Source organism: Oryctolagus cuniculus, chromosome 7 (genome assembly GCF_051225735.1).
Source record: "Oryctolagus cuniculus isolate XC-2025 breed Fujian yellow rabbit chromosome 7, ASM5122573v1, whole genome shotgun sequence".
In the NCBI taxonomy this organism is placed as follows: Eukaryota; Metazoa; Chordata; class Mammalia; order Lagomorpha; family Leporidae; genus Oryctolagus; species Oryctolagus cuniculus.
The window spans coordinates 134,580,946-134,601,498 of NC_142873.1; the positions used below are offsets into that span (position 1 = coordinate 134,580,946).

General features: G+C 46.6%; 1 long non-coding RNA gene across 1 annotated transcript; it reads right to left on the reverse strand.

Annotated features, from left to right (window-relative positions):
- Positions 1 to 13,943: 13,943 nt before the first annotated feature.
- Positions 13,944 to 15,013, reverse strand: LOC138850674 (uncharacterized). Its single transcript, XR_011390768.2, has 2 exons — positions 14,963 to 15,013; positions 13,944 to 14,515 (listed from the first exon to the last, which is right to left on the reverse strand). It is a non-coding gene; the product is annotated as an uncharacterized LOC138850674 (long non-coding RNA).
- Between the last annotated feature and the right edge of the window lie 5,540 nt (positions 15,014 to 20,553).

Genomic DNA, 20,553 nt, shown 5'->3' on the forward strand with positions numbered 1-20,553 from the left:
CTGACTTTGGCCTGGCTTAGCTCCAGCAATTGCAGGCATTGGGTAGTGAATCAGCAGACAGAAGATCTCTCTCTGTCTCTCCCTCTTTCTCTGTTACTGCCTTTCAAATAAAATAAACACATCTTAAAAAGAAAGGAAAGAAGGAAGAAAGGAAGAAAAGGAAAGAAGGAACTGGCAAACAGCTTTCCAAAGTGGCTTGCTATGGTCTGAACAGGATTTGACTCTGTGTTTAAACCCTGAAGTCTTGTTACCAGTTAATGGATTAATGTTAAAATCTGATGGATTGGCCAGCACCACAGCTCAATAGGCTAATCCTCCACCTATGGTGCCAGCACCCTGGGTTCTAGTCCTGGTTGGGGCGCTGGATTCTGTCTCGGTTGCCCCTCTTCCAGGCCAGCCCTCTGCTGTGGCCCAGGAGGGCAGTGGAGGATGGCCCAAGCGCTTGGGCCCTGCACCTGCATGGGAGACCAGGAGGAAGCACCTGGCTCCTGGCTTCGGATCGGCCCAGTGTGCCGGCTGCAGTGTGCTGGCTGTAGCGCGCCGGCTGTAGCGGCCACTTGGGGGGTGAACCAACGGAAAAAGGAAGACCTTTCTCTCTGTCTCTCTCTCTCTCACTGTCTAACTCTGCCTGTCCAAAAAAAAAAAATTTTTTTTTTTAATCTGATGGATTGAGGGTGAAGTCCCATCAAAGTTGCATGTACCAATGCCACCTCACTAGTCCAAGTGATCAATTTCAGGTCACAATAGACCATAATGATAGGTCTAAGAGTCAAAGGGATCACACAAACAAGACTAGTGTCTGCTAATACTAACTGATAGAATAAAAAAGGGAGAGAAGGATCCAACATGAGAAGCAGGATACAGAGCAGACTCAGAATGGCAGATGTCCTAAACAGCACTCTGGCCTCAGAATCAGCCCTTAAGGCATTTGGATCTGGCTGAAGAGCCCATGAGAGTATTTTAGGCATGGAAAGCCAAGACACTCTGGAAAAAAAAAAAAAAAAAAAACATAAATGAAAGATCTCTGCGAATGAGATCCCAGTGGAAAGAATGGGCCATCAAAGAAGGAGGTAACTTTCTCTGAAGGGAGGACAGAACTTCCACTTTGACTGTGGCCTTGTCAAAATAAGATAAAAGTCGGCGAGCTCAGGGGGCTTCAGTGGCCTTGGCAACTCATGACTAGAGCCTGGGGAGATTGCTGATGCCTTAAACAAGAGTGTCAATTTGTTAAGTCAACAACGGGAGTCACTGTGCGCTTACTCCCCATGTAGGACCTTTGTCCTTAATGTGTAGTTCAATGTGAATTAATGATATGACTAGTGCTCAAACAGTATTTGGCACTTTGTGTTCTGTGTGGGGGCAAACTGATGAAATCTTTACTTAATATATACTAAATTGATCTTCTGTATATAAAGATAATTGAAAATGAATCTTGATGTGAATGGAATAGGAAAGGGAGTGGAAGATGGGAGAGTTGCGGGTGGGAGGGAAGTTATGGGGGGAAAAGCCATTGTAATCCATAAACTGTACTTTGGAAATTTATATCTACTAAATAAAAGTTAAAATAATAATAATAATAAAGACAAATACATAAAAAAATCTGATGGACTGAGGGCCAAGTCTTGATCCTATGACAGTGATAAGGAGCTGGGCCTCTTAGGTGGTCCTTAGGTCTCTGGGGCGTGCCCTTGGACCACAGTTCCTATGAGAGGGCTGGTTACGTACGCTGTGTCTGGTCTGGCCACTCTCACTCTGCTTCCCGGCTTTCCTGTGCTCCTTCTGCAGGGATTCTCTCACTCCCTGTCCTTAGCCAACACCAGACTCAGGGGGCGGCCTGATCGTGGGCTGCAAACCTGCAGAATGGTGAGCCTGAGCAAACTCTGCCTTCCTAAGGAGCTCCTCCCAGGTGTTTGCCACGTCAGTAGCAGAAAGCAGTGCCATTGTCTGCTCCTACCTGCAGCGTGAGATTCCAGCCGCTCTGCCTCCTCTTTGCACGGCGCGCTGTTTTCCTAGCATTTCAGCCACCCTCATGGGTGACTGAAGTGGTATCTAATTATGATTTGGTATCTAATTATGATTTTAATTTGCATTTTCCAGCTTACTAATGATATTGAGCACCTTTTAATGTGCTTATTGGCCATTTGTATGTCTTCCTTTGTGGAAATATTTATTCAAATCTTCTGCCATTAAACAATGTGTGACTAGGGGGCCGGTGCTGTGGTGTAGCAGGTAAAGCTGCCGCCTGTGGAGCCAGCATTCCATATGGGCGCCTGTTTGAGTCCCAACTGCTCTACTTCCTATCCAGTTCCCTGCTAATGCGCCTGGAGAGCAGCAGGGGATGGCCCAAGTGCTTGGACCCCTGCACCCACGTGGGAGACCTGAAAGAAGCTCCTGGCTTTGGATCCGCCCATTTGGGGAGTGAGCTAGCAGATGGAAGACCTTTCTCTCTGTCTCTCCCTCTCTGTCTATAACTCTGCCTCTCAATAAATAAATAATTTTTTTTTAAAAAGTGTGGTTAGCTTTTTTTTTTTAAGATTTATTTTATTTATTTGAAAGAGTTAGAGAGAGAGGTAGAGACAGAGAGAGAGGTCTTCCCTCCATTGGTTCACACCCCAGATGGCCACAATGGCCGGAGCTGTGCCGATCCGAAGGCAGGAGCCAAGACTTCTTCCGGGTCTCCCACAGGGGTGCAGGGGCCCAAGGACTTGGGCCATCTTCTACTGCTTTCCCAGGCCATAGCAGAGAGCTGGATTAGAAGACGAGCAGCTGGGACTAGAACTGGCGCTCATATGGGATGCCGGTGCTTCAGGCCAGGGCTTTAACCCGCTGCACCACAATGCCGGCCCCGGTTAGCCTTTTAATTGTGGACTTACAGAAATAACATATAAACACATGTGCACACATATGTCTTACACACACACAATTGGATAGAAGGCTTTTATCAAACATATTTATTTATTTATTTATTTATTTATTTATTTATTTTGACAGGCAGAGTGGACAGTGAGAGAGAGAGACAGAGAGAAAGGTCTTCCTTTTGCCGTTGGTTCACCCTCCAGTGGCCGCCGCGGCCAGTGCGCTGTGGCCGGCGCACCGCGCTGATCCAATGGCAGGAGCCAGGTGCTTCTCCTGGTCTCCCATGGGGTGCAGGGCCCAAGCACTTGGGCCATCCTCCACTGCACTCCCGGGCCACAGCAGAGAGCTGGCCTGGAAGAGGGGCAACCGGGACAGAATCCGGCGCCCCAACCGGGACTAGAACCCGGTGTGCCGGCGCCGCTAGGTGGAGGATTAGCCTAGTGAGCCGCGGCGCCATCCTTTAAACATATATTTTGAAAATTTCTCTGAATCTTAGCTTTCCTATATTCATTTTTTTTAACTTTTATTTAATGAATATAAATTTCCAAAGTACAGCTTATGGATTACAATGGTTTCCCCCCTATAACGTCCCTCCCACCCGCAACCCTCCCCTTTCCCACTCCCTCTCCCCTTCCATTCACATGAGGCTTCATTTTCGATTCTCTTTATATATAGAAGATCAGTTTAGCATACATTAAGTAAAGATTTCAACAGTTTGCTCCCACACAGAAACATAAAGTGAAAAATAATAAATGATTTTTTAAATGATGATGAAATCAGATCAGACCTATTGTCATGTTTAATCCCAGTGAGAGTCAAGTTGGGAATTGATAATTTCTTCTTCTTTTTTTTTTTTTTTTTACAGAAGATCAGTTTAGTATACATTAAGTAAAGATTTCAACAGTTTGCACCCCCATAGAAACACAAAGTGAAATATACTGTTTGAGTACTCGTTATAGCATTAAGTCTCAATGTACAGCACATTAAGGACAGAGATCCTACATGAGGAGTAAGTGCACAGTGACTCCTGTTGTTGACTTTACAAATTGACACTCCTGTTTATGGCATCAGTAATCTCCCTATGCATCAGTCATGAGTTTCCAAGGCTATGGAAGCCCCTTGAGTTCTCCGACTCTTATCTTGTTTAGAAAAGGTCATAGTCAAAGTGGAGGTTCTCTCCTCCCTTCAGAGAAAGGTACCTCCTTCTTTGAAGACCTGTTCTTTTCACTGGGATCTCACAGAGATCTTTCATTTAGGTGTTTTTCGTTTGTTTGTTTGTTTGTTTGTTTTTGCCAGAGTGTCTTGGCTTTCCATGCCTGAAATACTCTCATGGGCTTTTCAGCCAGATCGGAATGCCTTTAGGGCTGATTCTGAGGCCAGAGTGCTGTTTAGGACATCCGCCATTCTATGAGTCTGCTGAGTATCTCGCTTCCCATGTTGGATCACTCTCCCCTTTATTTATTCTATCGGTTAGTATTAGCAGGTACTAGACTTGTTTATGTGCTCCCTTTGTCTCTTAGTCCTTTCTTTTTTTTTTTTTTTTTTTTTTTTTGACAGGCAGAGTGGACAGTGAGAGAGAGAGACAGAGAGAAAGGTCTTCCTTTGCCGTTGGTTCACCCTCCAATGGCCGCCGCTGCAGCCGGCGCACCGCGCTGATCCGATGGCAGGAGCCAGGATCCAGGTGCTTTTCCTGGTCTCCCATGGGGTGCAGGGCCCAAGCACCTGGGCCATCCTCCACTGCACTCCCTGGCCACAGCAGAGAGCCGGCCTGGAAGAGGGGCAACCGGGACAGAATCCGGCGCCCTGACCGGGACTAGAACCCGGTGTGCCGGCGCCGCAAGGTGGAGGATTAGCCTATTGAGCCACGGCGCCGGCCTGTCTCTTAGTCCTTTCATTATGATCAATTGTGAACAGAAATTGATCACTTGGACTAGTGAGATGGCATTGGTACATGCCACCTTGATGGGATTAAGTTGGAGTCCCTTGGTATGTTTCTAACTCTACCATTTGGGGCAAGTCAGCTTGAGCATGTCCCAAATTGTACATCTCTTCCCTCTCTTATTCCCACTCTTATGTTTAACAGGGATCACAATTCAGTTAAATTTCAACACTTAAGAATAACTGTGTATTAATTACAGAATTAAACCAGTCATATTAAGTAGAACAGACAAAAAAAAAACTACTAAGAGGGATAATGTATTAAGTTGTTCATTAACAGTCAGGGCTATGCTGATCAAGTCACCGTTTCTCATAGTGTCCAGTTCACTTCAACAGGTTTCCTTTTTGGTGTTCAGTCAGTTGTCGCCGATCAGGGAGAACATATGGTATTTGAATATAGCCCTACCGTTCGACCCAGCCATCCCACTCCTTGGAATTTACCCAAAGGAATTTAAATTGGCAAACAAAAAAGCGGTCTGCACCCTAATGTTTATTGCAGCAAAATTCACAATAGCCAAGACCTGGAACCAACCTAAATGCCCTTCAATGGTAGACTGGATAAAGAAATTATGGGATACGTACTCTTTAGAATACTATACCGCAGTAAGAAACAACGAAATCCAGTACTTTGCAACAAAATGGAGGAATCTGGAACACATCATGCTGAGTGAAATAAGCCAGTCCCAAATGGACAAATACCATATATTCATTTTCTTAATGATGTCTTTTGATGAGCAAATGTTTCAATTTTGATGAAATCCAATTTATCAATTTTTCTTAATGGTTAGGGATTTCTGTGTTCTTTCTACAATATCTTTGTATATTATCTTGCATTTTCTTCTAGAATTGTAATACTGGTGCATCTTTCAGTTCACTGATTTTTTCCTCTGTCATTTTCTCTTTGTTCCTGAGCCCAACTAGTGGGCTTTTTATTTTGGTTACCATATTTTTCTTTTCAATAATTTCAGATTGACTCTTTCATAATAGTTTCTACTTTTATATCTTCTGCTTGCTGAGAGTTTAAATTTTCATTTGTTTCAAGAGAATATGTAATTGCACATTGAAGCATCTTTCTGAATACTAGTTTAAAAGCTTGAACAGATAATTCCAACATCTAAATGATCCTTGTGTTGGCATCTACTGATTGTGTTGTACGTTGTGATTTTCCTAATTCTTGGCAATCTGAGTGATTTTCTATTGAAATCTGAACATTTTGTGCATTATGTTATGAGAGTCTGGATCCTATCTCAATTTTCTATTTTAGTTGGCTGTCACCCTATTGAGTTTAGTGCACAGGTCCTGGCTTAATTATGTGGACTGTCATTCCAAAGACAATTGAGTTTTCAGAGTGCTTGCTGTGCGATTCTGTCTGCTCCGCTGTGTTTCATCAGAGACTACTCGAAACACTGCGTGACATTCCATGCTGTAATTCAGCTCTCATGGTTTTTGTTTGTTTTGTTACTGTTGTTCTATTCAGCTTGATAGGCTGGTTAATCAAGGATTTGCCTAGGAGTTCACATACAGGTTTAAAGATCCCTTTTTGTTAGTTTTATCTCTTGTAAAGTCCTCATTTGGATAGGTGAGTGCCATTGCTGGGTGGTGATGGGGATCCTGCTGAATAGGGCAAAGTCTGGGCAGCTCACAAATGAGGGCTTGCTTCTTCACCAGGAGCAAGAGGGAGAATGAGAGGGGAAGAGAACCTGCAAGATGGTAGCAGCCTTTTGTAATCTAATCACAGAAGTGACATCCAGCGGCTGGCGCTGTGCCTTAGTAGGCTAAGCTTCCACCTGTGGTGCTGGCATCCCACATAGGCAACAGTTCATGTCCTGGCGGCTCCTCTTCCACTCCAGCAGTGCAAGATGGCCCAAGTGCTTGGGCCCTTGAGCCTGCATGGGAGACCCTGCTCCAGCAGTTGCAGCCATTTGGGGAGTGAACCAGAGGATGGAAGACCTTTCTCTCTGGCTTTCCCTTTCTCTCTCTCTCTCTCTCTCTCTCTCCCTCCCTCCCCCCACTTCTCTCTCTCTGTAACTCTACCTCTCAAATAAATAAATAAATATTTAAAAAAAGAAGTGACATCCAATACTTCTGCTATATTCTATTTGTTAGAAGCAAGTCACTAACTCAGATATAAGTCACAATAAAAATCATATCAAGCCATGAATAAAAAGGGCTGGGATGACTAAGAGTTGTTTCAGAAGCAACCTACCATAGTTTTCTTTAATTCCTTTGAAGTTTTGGGGGCTGCCCTTGTGGCTCAGCGGGTTAAGCCACTGCCTGTGATGCCGACATCCCATTTGAGCACTGGTTCGAGTCTCAGCTGCTCCACTTATGCCTGGGAAGGCAGAGGAAATGGTCCCAGTACTGGAGCCCCCGCCACCACATAGGAGACCCAGATGGAGTCCCTGGCTCAGGTTTGGCAGGAGTGGATTAGTTTGTTGCAAGAGACAGTTGTTGGGAAAAGGGTAAGCCCGGCCCCTCCTCAGTCTCTGGCTCCTTTGCACAGAGCCAGTTCTTCTTCCACTTGACCAGGTTGTGCTACAGCCAGGGCACTCTCGCCAGGATGCCAGCACCATGCTGTTCAGACCTCCCAGCCACCTTATCAGGAGCCAAATAAACCTCATTTTAAAATAAATAACCAGCCTTGGGTATTCTGTTACAGTACACAAAAGAGACCAAGACATTTGCTGCCTGCAATATGTTGTCAGGCCCATCTAGAGAGTTTTTTTAATTTTAGATAGTATAGTTTTCAGTTCTAGAATTTCTTTTGGTTCTTTTTTTTTTTCTTTTGGTTCTCTTTTTCACAGAAAAGTCTTGATTTTTGGGTTCTGTCAGGTAGTTCTTAAATAAGTGAACACTTGATTTTATCCAACTGTCAAATGAAATAATCAGACTCTGGTTGGAAAATCAAGGATATAGTTTATTCAACTACTCAAACTGAGGACTTCTAAAGACTTAATTAATTAATTAGCTTATTTTATTTGACCAGAAGGGAGAAAGAGATCTCCTATCTGCTGGTTCACTCTCCAAATGCTTGAAACATTTGGGCCCGGGCAGGCAAAAGCCACGGGCTGGGAACTCAGTGAAGGTCCCCTATGTACAAGGCAGGGATCCAACAAAATGAGCCATCACCTGCTGCCTCCCAGGGTGCACACTGGCAGGAAGCCAGAATCGGGCTTGGAGCCAGGACTCAAACCTAGGCTCTCTGATATGGGATGCAGGCAGCCCAAGTGGTGCCTTAACCACTCTGATAAATGCTTGCCTCCAAAACGAAGATTTAAAACCAGAGTGAGGGTGGGCATTGTGATGCAGTGGGTTAAGCTGTTACTTGGCACCTCTGCATCCCATACTGAGTGCCAGCTGGAGTCCCAGTTCCTCTGCTTCTGATTCAGCTTCCTGCTAATGCAATTGGGAGGGATGTTAATGATGGCCCAAGTACTTGGGTCCCTGACACCCATGTGGGAGACCCAGATGGATTTCCAGGCTTCTGGCTTTGGCTTCTGGCTGTTGTAGGCATTTGGGGAGTGAATCAACCAGAGGGGAAAGAGAGAGAGGCAGAGACAGAGACAGAGAGACAGAGATCTTCCATCTGCTGGTTCACTCCCTAAATGGCTGTAACAGCCAAGGCTGGGCAAGGCCAAAGCCAAGAACCTGGAATTCCATCCAGGTCTCCTACGTGAGCACAGGGGCCCAAGAACATGGGTCATTTTCCACTGCTATCCTTGGCACCTTAGCAGGGAGCTATATTGGAAGAGGAACTGCCAGGACTCAAACTGGTGCCACATGGGTTGTTGGCACTGCAGATGGCAGCTTAACCTGCGGTGCTACAATGCTGGCCCCGATGAGTTTATCTTTTTTAAAAGGTTTATTTTTTATTCATTTGAAAGACAAATAAATAGAAAGATCTTCCATCTGTTGGTTCACAACAGCTGGGCCTGGGTTAGGAACCAGGAACCATGAACTCCATCTCGGTCTCCCATGTGGGTGGCAGTGATCCAAATACTTGAGCCATCTTCTACCTCTCAGGTGCATTAACTGGGAGCTAGATTGGAAGTGTGGACTAACAGGGACTCGAACTGGCACTCTTGATAAGGAATGCGGGCATTCCAAGTGGCAGCTTAACCTGCTGTGCCATAGCACCCACCTCCCCATTTAATCCTTCAGCGTATGGCTATCTGGTTATCCTTGACCATTTATTGAAAAGAATATTGTTTCCCCCATTGAATGGTCTTTGACATTTTCATTTTAAAACTCAGCTAAGCATGGTTATATGGGCTTTCTTCTGGACTCTCAATTCTATTCCCTGGACCCGTGATTATATGCTTATCCTTGTGCTGATACCACACTGTCTTGAATACCCCTGCTTTGTAGTAAGTACTGAAAGTGAGAAGTGTGAATTTTCCAATTATGCTCCTCATTTTAAAGATCGTTTTGCCTATTCTGGGTCCCTTTTACTTCCATATGAATTTTAGAAATATCTTGCCAATTTCTACAAAGAAGCTAGCTGGAATTCTTCTGAGAAGGACTGTTTCAAATTTGGAGATAAATTTGGGGAATACTGCCATTTTAACAATATTTTCTTCTGATCCATGAACACAGGATCTTTTTTTTTTTTTTTTTTTTTTTGACAGGCAGAGTTAGATAGTGAGACAGAAAGAAAGGTCTTCCTTCCATTGGTTCACCCCCCAAATGGCTGTCACAGCCGGCACGCAGCGCCAATCTGAAGCCAGGAGCCAGGCGCTTTCTCCTGGTCTCCCATGCGGGTGCAGGGCCCAAGCACTTGGGCCTTCCTCCACTGCACTCCCGGGCTACAGCAGAGAGCTGGACTGGAAGAGGAGCAACCGGGACAGAACTGGTGCTCCAACCAGGACTAGAATTCTGGGTGCCAGCGCCGCAGGCGGAGGATTAGCCTAGTGAGCCATGGCGCTGGCTCTATTTGTTTCTATTTTCTTTCATTTCATTTTTTTTTAAGATTTTATTTATTTATTTGACAGGTAGAGTTACAGACAGTGAGAAAGAGATAGAGAGAAAGGTCTTCCCTCCGTTGGTTCACTCCCCAAATGGCCGCCAAGGTTGGTGCTGTGCCAATCTGAAGCCAGGAGCCAGGAGGAGTCCTGGTCTCCCATGTGGGTGCAGGGGCCCAGAGTACCTGGGCCATCCTCTGCTGCCCTCCTGGGCCACAGCAGAGAGCTGGACTGGAAGAGGAGCAGCTGGGACTAGAACCCGGCGCCCATATGGGATGCCGGCGCCGCAGGCAGTGGATTAACCAAGTGAGCAACGGAGCCGGCCCCTATTTTCTTTCATTTCTTTCACCAATGTTTTGTAGTTTTCAGAGTATATGTTTTCCTTTTTTTAAATTTACTTATTTGAAAGGCACACACACACAGGGAGGAGAGGGAGGGGGAGGGAAAGATCTTCCATCTATTGGTTCACTCCCCAGACGGCCGCAATGACCAGGACTGGGCCAAGCCAAAGCCAGGAACCAGAAGCTTCTGGGTCTCCTACATGGGTGCAGGGGCCCAAGCACTTGGGCCATCTTCTTCTGCTTTCTCAGTCTCATTGGCAGAGAGCTAGATTAGTAGTGGAGCAGCTGGGACTCAAACTGGCACCCATATGGGATGCCAGCACTGAAGGGAGAGACTTAACCTTATACACCACAATGCCAGCCCCAGAATATAACTTTTCTTAAAAGATTTATTTATTGGGGCCTGCGCTGTGGTGTAGTGGGTAAGGCCGCCACCTTACAGTGCCGGTATCCCAATATGGGCACTGGTTCGAGACCCGGCTGCTCCACTTCCATTCCAATTCTCTGCTTTGGCCTGGGAAAGCAGTGGAAGATGGCCCAAGTCCTTAGGCCCTTCACCCATGTGGGAGACCCAGAAGAAGCTCCTGGCTCCTGGCTTCAGATCGCACAGCTCCGGCTGTTGCAGTCAATTAGGAAATGAACCAGAGGAAGGAAGACCTCTCTTTCTCTCTCTCTCTGCCTCTCTTTCTCTCTCTGTATGAGAGAGATTTATTTATTTATTTGATAGGCAAAGTGACACAGAGAGAGGGAGATACAGAGAGAGAAAGAGATCTTCATCTACTGTTCATTCTCCAAATGGCCACAATAGCCAGGATTGTGCCAGGCTGAAGGCAGGAGCCTGGAGCTTCTTTCAGGTCTCCCACGTGTGTGGCAGAGGCCCAAGCACTTGGGCCATCCTCCACTGCTTTCCCAGGCGCATTAGCAGAGAGAAGGATCAGAAGCAGAGCAGCTGGGACTTGAACCAGTGCTCCGATGTGGGACATTGGTGTCCCAGGTGGTGGCTGAACACACTTCACCACAGCGCGGCCCCACAGAGGGTTAGTTTTACTTTCTTTTGCTAAATTTATTCCTATGTATTTTCTTCTTTTTGGTTCTATTATAAATGGGTTTTCTTAATTCAATTTTCAGATGTGATTTTTAAGTACTTTGTATGCTACACTCTTCCTCTCCTTTCCTTTCAAGGTTCCAATTGTATTTACTGCTTGATTTTTCCATGGGTAAATGATATTCTGTTTTTCTTCCCCTCCAATCTTTGTCTCTCTGCTTTAGGTATTTTTTTTAAAAGATTTATTTATTTATTTGAAATTCAGGGGCCAGCGCCGCGGCTCAATAGGCTAATCCTCCACTTAGCGGCGCCAGCACACCGGGTTCTAGTCCCGGTCGGGGCGCCGGATTCTGTCCCGGTTGCCCCTCTTCCAGGCCAGCTCTCTGCTGTGGCCTGGGAAGGCAGTGGAGGATGGCCCAAGTGCTTGGGCCCTGCACCCCATGGGAGACCAGAAGAAGCACCTGGCTCCTGCTCTCGGATCAGTGCGGTGCGCCGGCAGCAGCGCACCAGCCATGGCGGCCATTAGAGGGTGAACCAACGGCAAAAGAAGACCTTTCTCTCTGTCTCTCTCTCTCACTATCCACTCTGCCTGTCAAAAAGAAAAAAAAGAAAAGAAAAGAAAAAAAAGAAATTCAGAGTTACACAGAGAGAAGAGAGGCAGAGAGAGAGAGGTCTTCCATCTGATGATTAACTCCCCAAATGGCTGCAACAGCCGGAGCTGTACCGATCCAAAGCCAGAGCCAGGAGCTTCTTCCAGGTCTCCCACATGGGTGTAGGGGCCCAAGGACTTGGGCCATCCTCTACTGCTTTCCCAGGCCACAGCAGAGAGCTGGATCGGAAGTGGAACAGCCGGGTCTCGAACCGGCACTCATATGGGATGCCGACACTTCAGGCCAGGGCGTTAACCTGCTGCGCCACAGTGCCGGCCCCTCTGCTTTAATTTTGGTGATTCTTTTTGCCCTGTCTTCACATTCACTGATCTTTTATTCTCTTAAAAAAAAAAAAAAAAAGCCTGTATATTTTTTGAAAAGCAGAGTGGGGTGGGGGAATCTTCCATCTGCTGATTCACTTTCTAAGTGGCCACAATAGCCAGGACTGAGTCAGGCTAAAGCCAGGAGCCAGAAACTCTTCCAGTCTCCTCCATGGGTGACAGGGACCTACACACTTGAGCCATCATCTGCTGCCTCTCACAGTGTGCACTAGCAGGAAGCCGGATCAGGCCAGGCCTCAAACCCTGGGCCTGATGTGGGATGCAGGAGTCTCCAAGCAGTACCTTAACCACTGCACCAAACAGCCCTAACCCTTTCTTCCGCAGTCTCTACTCTGCTATTAAACCCATTCAATGAATTTAATTCAGGTGCATTTTTCAGGTCTAGAATTTTCATTTGTTTATAACAATACATTTATGATATTTTCTTATTTGAGAGGGAGGGAAGGAGAAGGGGAGAAAACATAGAGAAAGAAAAAAGAGAGACAGAGAAACCCATGCACTGGTTTACTCCCCAAATGTCCACAACAGCCAGGTTGGGCTGCAGCCAGAGCCAGGAGCCATGTACTCAAACCAGGTCTCCCATATGGGTGGCAGAAACCTAACGAATCAAATCATGATCTCTGCCTCTAACAGTCTGTGTTGGTAGGAAGCTGGAGTCAGGAGCCAGAGCCGGCAACCAAATCCAAGCACTCCAATGTGGCACATGGCCGTCTGAACCACGAGGCTAAATGTCTGCTTCCATTCATTTCTTTCTTTTATTTTTATTTTTATTTTTTGACAGGCAGAGTGGACAGTGAGAGAGAGAGAGACAGAGAGAAAGGTCTTCCTTTTGCCGTTGGTTCACCCTCCAATGGCCGCCACGGCTGGCGCGCTGCGGCCGGGGCACCGCGCTGATCCAATGGCAGGAGCCAGGTGCTTCTCCTGGTCTCCCATGGGGTGCAGGGCCCAAGTACTTGGGCCATCCTCCACGGCACTCCCTGGCCACAGCAGAGAGCTGGCCTGGAAGAGGGGCAACCGGGACAGAATCCGGCGTCCCGACCGGGACTAGAACCCGGTGTGCCGGCACCGCAAGGCAGAGGATTAGCCTAGTGAGCCGCGGCGCCGGCCTCCATTCATTTCTTTTTATCTACAATAGTTCCCCTTGGTTACAGCAAACATTTTCCTACTTCTGGCCATATGTCATAATTTGATAGTGTAGTCCAGATCCCGTGTATAAAAGAACTGCAGGGAACGAAGTACAATACTACACTTACAGCCCCTTCCTCTAACAACCAGAGGCCGTGATGAGCATTTCTGTGGTCTCGGAGAAGCCCCGAGATGGGGCCATCTCCACTGTAATTAAGCAGATTTCACCTGGGATTAATCCAACTCCGAACCAGCTTCTCGGCATCTGATGTGGGAAGGGCTCGGTTCACTTGCAGATACATTCTGTTCACCTGCTGACCAGGTCTCAGAATACACACCCACCCCAACGCTGTGCAGGACGCGTCATTCGTGCATCAGTTCCGCCTCCATGCTATCTTCTCAGCAAGACCTAAGTGGGGACAACAGGGCTGAGGGCAGATTTGCTGAGCCAGGAAATCAGGGTTCTTTCAGGCCCAAGCTGTCCTAGCGTTCCCCAGTTAGCTTACACTCAGTTATAATGTGCCCTCCTAGACAGCAGGCCTACCACACCCACACCAGGAGCCCAACTCCTGGGCTGGAAGCTGACCAGCGCTCTGTCACCTAGGAATTCTTTGGAATTCAGTTCATCAAGGCTTCCTCACAAATACTTTTTGTCTCATGGAAAAGTATAATTTATTTTGTCTGGGTTTCTTTTTTTTAAGATTTTATTTATTTAAGAGGTAGAGTTACAGTGAGAGGGAGAGAGAGAGGAAGGTCTTCCATCTGCTGATTCACTCCCCAAATGGCCAAAACAGCTGGAGCTGAGCAATCCAAAGCCAGGAACCAGGAGCTTCTTCCGGGTCTCCCACGCAGGTGCAGGGGCCCAAATGCTTGGGTCATGTTCCAGTGCTTTCCCAGGCCATAGCAAAGAGCTGGATCGGAAGAGGAGCAACCAGGACTAGAACCAGCACTAGAACCAGGATGCTGGTGCTGTAGGTGGAGGATTAAGCTACTGAGCCACAGAGCCAGCCCCCTGGGTTTTTCTTTTTAAGATGTATTTATTCATTTCCATATTTTTGGAAAGGAAGAGAGAGTGGGAGGGGAGGAAAAGGAAGGGGGTACGAGAGGAAATCAATCTTCCATGTGCTGGTTCACTCCTCAAATGTCTGCACTGGCCAGGGCTGCCAGGCCAAAGCCAGGAGCCTGGCATTCCATCCAGGTCTTCCACGTGGGTGGCAGGAACCCAAGCACTTGAGCCATCATCTGCTGTCTCCCTAGACTGTGTGATAGCAAGAGGCTGGATCAGTCAGAAGCAGAGAAGCTAGGACTTGAACCAGGTACTCTGATATAGGGAGTGGGCGTTCCAAGGGGCATCTTAACCGCTGCGCCAGATGCCCACTCCTGTCCGGATTTTTCTTGTTTTGCCACATTTACCAAAGGTCTCTTTTTTTTTTTATAGTTTTTTTTTGTTTTTTTTTTTTTATTTTTTTTTTTTAGATTTTTTTTAAACTTTTATTTAATGCATATAAATTTCCAAAGTACGACTTATGGATTACAATGGCTTCCCCCCCATACCGTCCCTCCCACCCACAACCCTCCCCTTTCCCACTCCCTCTCCCCTTCCATTCACATCAAGATTCATTTTTGATTATCTTACCAAAGGTCTCTTAAGGCCTTCCATATAATCCAAAGTGGACGTCTAGGCCCACACTGTTCCAGTACTTACCAGCTGTTTGATACCAGGTAAATTACTTCAGCCGTTTAAGCCTCAGTTTCCTACAGAGGAAAATGAGGCAGCGCTGATGCATTTGTTAATCAACTGGGTCTCTTTTCATTGCAAGTGAGTGAACATTTGAAATTAGCTTAAGGCAAAAACAAATGTTTGGTTTTTTTAAAAGATTTATTTATTTGAAAGTCAGTTACAGAGAGGAGAGGCAGAGAGAGAAAGAGCTCTTCCATCCGCTGGTTCACTCCCCAACTGGCCGCAACGGCCGGAGCTGTGCTGATCCGAAGTCAGGAGCCAGGAGTTTTTTCCAGGTCTCCACATGGGTGCAGGGTCCCAAGTATCTGGGCCATCCTCCACTGCTTTCCCAGGCCACAGCAGAGAGCTGGACCGTTAGTGGAGTGGCCGGGACTCAAACTGGCACCCACATGGGATGCTGGCACTGCAGGCGGTAGCTTTACCCACTATGCCACAGCACCGGCCCCAACAAATGTTTTAAAAAGGAATTTATTGGTGGGCACAACTTCAAGTGCAGGGTAGGGGTCTGATGCAGTAGCTTACACATCCCAGGGCCAGTTCTACATTTCTCCACTAGGCTGCTCTTCTTCATGTACTGAATGTATTATTACATTTCTCTTCTTGTGATAAAGTAAGTCCTTAGTAAATATTTGCTGGGGAAAAATGTCTAAAACATCTATGGACCTTAAACTTCCTCTGCATTAAAGCAAAGGAAGTAGCCTCCTTCTCTTCCGGGATTCCAAGTAAGGCTCATTCTAATGCGCTGTCTAGGCAGCCAGCTGGGTCTAGGTGAGCTGGAATTCTTACAACCCTGCAAGTAATGTTTCTCTCTTTAACTGTTGGTTTGATACACCCCCCCCCTCCCAGGATGCACCAGACTCATCCAGAAACAGGATGCATGCTAAGACCCCACCCCATGTGTATATCCGATCCAGGTACCACCCCTGACCTCATAAAAGGCTTAGGATGTGGGAGAGCTCTTTTCAGCACAGGCCACGTTCAGCGATACAGCTCTTGTTTTCTCTCTCTCACAACAGCCCTCTGGCCCACTCTTGATGGGCATTTCTCCGTGTGGGGTGGTGGCCCACGCTCATGCACGTTTGTTCCCTCACCGTTAAATAAATCCTGTTCCTGCTTGTGTTCGTTACTATCTCTGCGTGAGACGACCACCTGGACTGGAAATGAGACACTCATGCCCACATCAATCATTGGTTCCAGTGGGGTCATGTGCCTGATTGGGAACATTCTTGAAAATACAGTAAAGAAAGGGAAATACAGAAACTAGATGAACAATTTGCTACAGTTTAAAAAGGAGCAGAGGGGCCGGAGTTGTGGTTAAGCCACCACCTGTGAAGCCAGCACTTGTAGGAGTGCTGGTTCAAGTCCTGGCTGCTCCACTTCGGATCCAGCTTCCCCTAATGGGCCTCAGAAGGCAGCAGAAGATGGCCCAACCCTGCCACCCATGCAGGAGACGAGGACGGAGTTTCAGGTTTCTTGCTTGGGCCTGGCCCAGACCTGGTTGTTGAGGCCATTTTGGGAGCGAACCAGCAGATGCAAGATCTCCATTGTGACTCTGCCTTTCAAATAGATAATCTTAAAAAAAAAAAGTCTCTAGGATACTTACAACACTGGTCACCTCTGGGGTGGGAAATTATATGACTGAGAAAGATTTCTCATTATATATCCTTTTAACTTTGGAGTACTGAGTCACATAATTACCAATTTTAAAAATTAAATGAAAGATTTCAACATAGTTGCCAAAGTACTCAGTGTTTTCCCTCCAGTACTGAGTTGTGTAGTCAGGGTTAAAAAGCACTGGCCATGGGGCAAGGCTGTGGCAAAGCAGGTAAAGCCTCCGCCTGCAACAGAGGCATCCCATGTAGGTGTTGGTGTGGGTCCCAGCTGCTTCTCTTCCAATCCAGCTCCCTGCAACGCGTCTGGGAAAACAGCAGCAGATGGCCCAAGTGCTCAGACCTCCGCCCCTACCATGTGGGAGACCTGGATGAAGCTCCTGGTCATCTGGGGATGTGAACCAGTAGATGGAAGATCTCTCTGTGTCTCTCCCTCTAACTCTGACTTTCCAATAAATAAATAAAATCATCACACACACACACACACACACACACAGGCCAAATGGGTTGGGTTCTCATTTGTGCAAAGGCAAGAAGCTATGCTGTTTTGAGCAGGCAAGGAACCTGTCCTCTCAGAGTTTTAAATCATCAATTGCAAAGGACTTCATAGCTTCCTCCCCTTCTGGTCTCCTAAACTAAGTTCTATCCTGTACCAACCGACTGCTCAAAAAGATAGAGTCTTGGGGCCGATGCTGTGGCACAGTGGGTAAAGCTGCAGTGTGTAAAGCCTACAATACTGGCATCCCATATGGGACCTGGTTTGAGCCTCAGCTGCTCCACTTCTGATCCAGCTCTCGGCTGTGGCCTGGGAAAGCAGCAGAAGATGGCCCAAGTGCTTGAGCCCCTGCACCCACATGGGAGACAAGGATGAAGTGCCTGCATCCTAGCTCCAGGCCAGCCCAGAGGCCCAGACCTGGCCGTTGCTTCCTTCTAGGGAGTCAATCAGCAGATGATCTCTCTCTTCCTGCCTCTCCCTAACTCTCTCAAATAAATCTTTTTAAAAAGAAAAAAAGATAATAGTCTTGAGGTGGGTGTTGTGACACAGCGTGTTAGGCCACCACCTAATACCAGCATCCCTTATAAGCTCTGGTTCGTGTCCCTGCTGATTCACTTCTGAACCTGGAAAAGCAGCAAGATGGCCCATACGCTTGGGCCCCTGCCATTCATGTGGGAGAACTGGATGGAGTTCCCAGGCTCCTGGCTTCCGCCTGGCCTTTGCAGCCATTTGGGGAGTGAACCAGTGGATTGAAGACCTGCTTATCTAACTCTACCTTCCAAATAAATAATTTTTAAGGACTGAAGTTGTAACTTAAAAATACAGTCTTGGGAGCAGGTGTTCAACCGAAAGATTAGGATACCAACATCCCACATGCTTCCTATCCTGGGAGGCAGCAGTGATGGCTCAAGTAATTAACTGGGTTCCTGCCACTCAAGAGGGAGACCTGTTCACGGTTCCAGTCCCATCCCCAGCACAGCCCCAGCCATTGCAGGCATCTGTGGAGTAAACCAGCAGATGGGATCTCTCGTCTTTGTCTCAAAACAACAAATCCGCATTCTGCTTGTTCTTGTTCACACTGTTTAAAGAACAGAAGTGCTGGGGAGGTGAACCTGTAGATCTAGTCTTGTTACCACCTCACATTTCTGTCCTACTTTCTTAAAAAGAAAATGTTAAGGCACAGAATTTTCCAGATATACAAAGACAAGAGGCAGGCCTGCTTGTCTCAGAGCTGTTTATGGGTATCGGATATAAAGGCGTCGAGGTAATGCTTTCCAACAAATACAATTAAGTCTTCTCTTTCACTCATATTTTACCTCTAGCTAAATACAATCTAATGGGATTTGCTTTTCCTTCATTCTACAGCCAAGGCTCAGGACTACAAGGTATCTTTGTGTGAAAGGGCATGTACCTACTTTAAGACTTGATTTACAGTCTGCTTTTCTGACACTTCCAGTTGGGCTGATTTCACAAAAATGGGCACGCCCTGCATGTCATTTTGGAAAAGCTTGTGGGTACAGAACACAGTAAACCTACCACAGGATCACAGCACGGGATCTTGCTGGAAAGACTGCGATTTGCTTCTCCACTGTGACTGATCAGTGATGAATACGTAGGTTAAGAAAATGCTGTCTGCTGAAGATTTTCCCCGTAACTCAAGTTGGCAGGGCCCTGATCAAACGCTAAATCCCATCCTTCCACTTGACACCAGCACACAGTGCACACTCCCTTTTGAGGACAACTATGCATTCACATCTCACAGGTGCTATTTATGACTCAAAACACTGCAGGGCTAGCGTGAACAGCTGGAAGATGAAGTTAGGAAGACAATTCCACTTATAATACCATCAAGAAGAAAAAAGTACTAATGAAAGTATGAAACATTTATGCAAGAAATTAAGGGAAACAAATGAAAGATATCTCATGTTAATGGATCAGAATTATTAATATGAAGATGTCAATACTATCCAAACCAACCTGCAGACTTAATGCAATCCCTATCAAAATCTGACTTTAAATTTTTTTTTTTTAAAGATTTACTTATTTGAAAGGCAGAGTTAGAGAAAGAGGGGGAGAGGCAGACAGAGGGATCTCCCGTGCATTAGTTCATTCCCCAAATGGCTGCAAAGGTTGGGGCTGGGTCAGGCCAAAGCCAGGAGGCAGGAAATCAATCTGGGTCTCCCATGCGGATGGCGGGAGCCCAAGTACTTGGGCCATCTTCTACGGCTTTCCCAGGTATAATCGCAGGAAGGTGGGTAGGAAATGGAGCAGCTGGAACCGGAACTCACACGGATATGGAATATGTCACAATCAGGGCTTAATCTGCTGTGCTAAAATGCTCACCCCAAGCACCTCAGTTTGATTCCTATCTCTCTTCTCTCTGCCTTTCCAATAAAAATCTGAAAAAAGAACAGTATCTTTCTAAAAGAAATAGAAGAGAATAAAATTCTATCATCTGCAGCCACATGGTTAAGCCTGGAGATAATATTGAGACAAGCGAGGCACAGAAGAACAAGCAGTTCTAGGTAGAAGCTAAAAAAGCTGATCTCATGAACACACAGCAGTGGTTCCATAGGCTGGGAAGGGTTGAAGGGGAAGGACGATAGGGAAAGGTTGGTCAGCAGGTACAAAACTACAAGTACAGAGGCCAGCACTGTGGGGTAGTGGGTAAAGCCGCCGCCTGCAGTGCCGGCATCCCATACGGGCGCCAGTTTGTCTTGGCTTTTCCACTTCCGATCCAGCTCTCTGCTATGGCCTGGGAAAGCAGAAGATGGCCCAAGTCCTTGGGCCCCTGCATATATGCGGGAGACCTAGAAGAAGCTCCAAGCTCCTGGCTTCAGATTGGCCTAGCTCTGGCCGTTGCAGCCATTTGGGGAGTGAATGGAGAACCTCTGCCTTTCAAATAAATATATCAATCCTTAAAAAAAATTTTTTTTGAGTAGGGTTGGTATTGTGGTGCAGTGAGTTGAGCCACCGCTTGTAACACCATATTGGAAGATCTCTCTTTGTCTTTCCATCACTCTGCCTTTCAAATAAATAAATCTTAACAAAAAAAAATTTTTTGAGAAAGTGTCAGCAAACTAAAAAAAATTTCTAAGCATATTAAAGTACTAATACTACTGATTAAAACAATGGTATTACTTCCTCAAAATTAAATATCTACGGGGCCAGCACTGTGGTGCAGTGGGTTAACACCGTGGCCTGAAGCTCCGGCATCCCACATGGGCGCTGGAATCCCACGTAGTCCCTGCTGCTCCACTTCCGTTCCAACTCTCTGCTGTGGCCTGGGAAAGCAGTAGAAGATGGTCCAGGTCCTTAGGCCCCTACACCCGCGTGGGAGACCCAGAAGAAGCTCCTGGCTTTGGATTGGCGCAGTTCTGGCCATTGCGGCCAACTGGGGAGTGAACCATTGGATGGAAGACCTCTCTCTCTGCCTTTCTTCTCTCTGT